The 2,608-nt window shown below is 28.4% G+C and overlaps 1 long non-coding RNA gene across 1 annotated transcript; it reads left to right on the top strand.

Annotated features, from left to right (window-relative positions):
• The first annotated feature begins 1,066 nt into the window (after positions 1 to 1,066).
• LOC139431547 (uncharacterized) lies at positions 1,067 to 2,203 on the top strand. Its single transcript, XR_011641629.1, has 2 exons — positions 1,067 to 1,853; positions 1,929 to 2,203. It is a non-coding gene; the product is annotated as an uncharacterized lncRNA (long non-coding RNA).
• Positions 2,204 to 2,608: the final 405 nt, after the last annotated feature.

Raw genomic sequence — 2,608 nt, 5'->3', positions numbered from 1 at the left:
TAGCATCTTTTTAACATTTTTAGGTTATTCGAAAATGTAAGTTTTGTCTCAAAATTTTTTTTCTCTATATTTTTCCAATCCAACCCAACAATTATTATACATTAAAGAGAAAGCTTTGAGCTTTAATATAGAATAAGTCTCATTCCTAAATTTCAATAAATACGGCTTCCAGAAATTTTTAAATTTGCATCTTTTTTGGCATTCTTAGGTTATACGAAAATGTAAGTTTTGTTTCAACATGTTTTTTGTCAATATTTTTTCAATCCAACCCAACAATTATTATACATCATTTTAAAGAGAAAACTTTGAGCTTTAATTTAAAATAAGTTTCATTTCTTAACTTCAATAAATACAGCTCCAGGAATTTTTAAAATAGCATCTTTTTTGATACTCTTAGGTTATACGAAAATGTAAGTTTTATTTAAACTTTTTTTTTCTCTATATTTTTCCAATCCAACCCAACAATTATTATACATCATTTTAAAGAGAAAGCTTTGAGCTTTAATTTAAAATAAGTTTCATTCCTTAATTTTAATAAATATGGCTTACAGGAATTTTTAAATTAGCATCTTTTTAACATTTTTAGGTTATTCGAAAATGTAAGTTTTGTTTCAAAATTTTTTTTCTCTATATTTTTCCAATCCAACCCAACAATTATTATACATTAAAGAGAAAGCTTTGAGCTTTAATATAGAATAAGTCTCATTCCTAAATGTCAATAAGTACGGCTTCCAGAAATTTTTAAATTTGCATCTTTTTTGGCATTCTTAGGTTATACGAAAATGTAAGTTTTGTTTCAACATGTTTTTTGTCAATATTTTTTCAATCCAACCCAACAATTATTATACATCATTTTAAAGAGAAAACTTTGAGCTTTAATTTAAAATAAGTTTCATTCCTTAACTTCAATAAATACAGCTTCCAGGAATTTTTAAAATAGCATCTTTTTTGATACACTTAGGTTATACGAAAATGTAAGTTTTATTTCAACTTCTTTTTTCTCTATATTTTTCCAATCCAACCCAACAATTATTATACATCATTTTAACGAGAAAACTTTGAGCTTTAATTTAAAATAAGTTTCATTCCTCAATTTCAATAAATACGGCTTCCAGGAATTTTTAAATTAGCATCTTTTTTGACACTTTTAGGTTATTCGAAAATGTTAGTTTTAACTCAATACTCTTTTTCTCAATATTTTTTAATTCAACCCATCGATTGTTATACATCGATTTAAACAGAAAGCTTCAAGCTTCAATTTAAAATAAGTTTTATTTCATAATTTCAATAAACACGATTTCCAGGAATTTTTGAATTAGCATCTTTTTTGACACTTAGACTATGCGAAAATAGGGGGATTGCATATTTTGCTAAAATTTTATTCCAAAGGCCTTTACTGAGTGTATTTTGATAGCGTTTTAATTCTGTCACAAAGTTTCAAAATGTTTGACTTCTTGGGACACAAAGGGTTAAGCCTCGCATGAATATTCATCATAACTTGAAAGAAAAAAATGCTCGTCCTCGCGTTTTTAGACTTAATAATTTAATCTGGGCGACGTCGCTCCGAGAGACTCTTTTTTTGAAAACTTTACGATTATAACCGAATTGTTCTCATCTTTCTAATTCTTGTTCTTCTTATTATTCTCTCACGTTTTTACGGTTTATTGTCAAACGTTTTCTGGTTATATACAAAAGGGCGACCTCCCTGTTTGAATCATTTGAATACCTTTCAGGTTGGAAGAATAGAAATGGGCAAAGACTGTTGACGTGGAATAATTACATAGCTTTGTAGCAACAGAAAGGGATGATAATGTGTTTGTTAAATATTTTAAGGGAAGAAAGTTTTCTTAAAGGTAATTCTTAAGTATTTTTTTTTTGATACTCTCGTTTTTCTTTGTCAATTATTTACTGTTTTTTTTGCTTAACAGGTTTAAAAAAGAGAAAAATCTATGGAACACTGCTCACTGCTGGCGGTAATATTTATGGGTCCGATAATTTATTTCCAGCGGAGGTCCTTCCGCACTCATTCGAGAAGCTCTCAAGACCACGGGACTCTTTTATTTATCCCCCTCCGGTTTATTATTTCTCTTATTTCGCGTTTTTCCGTCTTACGTCTTATTTTTCTTTGCCAGAAAAGTTCAAAACATAAAAAAGGAAACTTTCTTTACCCATTATGACGATAAATAAAGAGTTACAAAACTGACTTATTTTTTTTTCATTTGATAATTTTTCAGTGAACATTTTTAAGGTAGGTGGAAAATATTAATATTAATATTTATAAAAAATTAACAATGACGTTACTATACGGTTAAAGGAGAGAACATTAAAGGTACGCATTATAATTAAATTAAGACCGGAAAAGTAACTAATACAAATGACTTTGCGAGAGAGGGGATACAACCCCCGGACTTGTTTTAACCGGTATTAATGATCGCGCCAATTAGAGCTTTGCGTGCATCGGCAGGCTTGTACAAGCTCGGTTTCCACCTTTCCATTTTTCTTTAAATAAAAAGAAATTAATTCATTCTTGAATTAAAAATTTAAATTTCATCAAAAAGTTTTATGTAAAACGACTCAAGTTTGTTTACTTAGCTTTTACTAATAATTT

This window comes from Onthophagus taurus, chromosome 10 (assembly GCF_036711975.1).
Source record: "Onthophagus taurus isolate NC chromosome 10, IU_Otau_3.0, whole genome shotgun sequence".
Taxonomy (NCBI): domain Eukaryota; kingdom Metazoa; phylum Arthropoda; class Insecta; order Coleoptera; family Scarabaeidae; genus Onthophagus; species Onthophagus taurus.
Note: the sequence above shows the minus strand (reverse complement) of the source record. Positions and strands in the feature narration are given on the sequence as shown.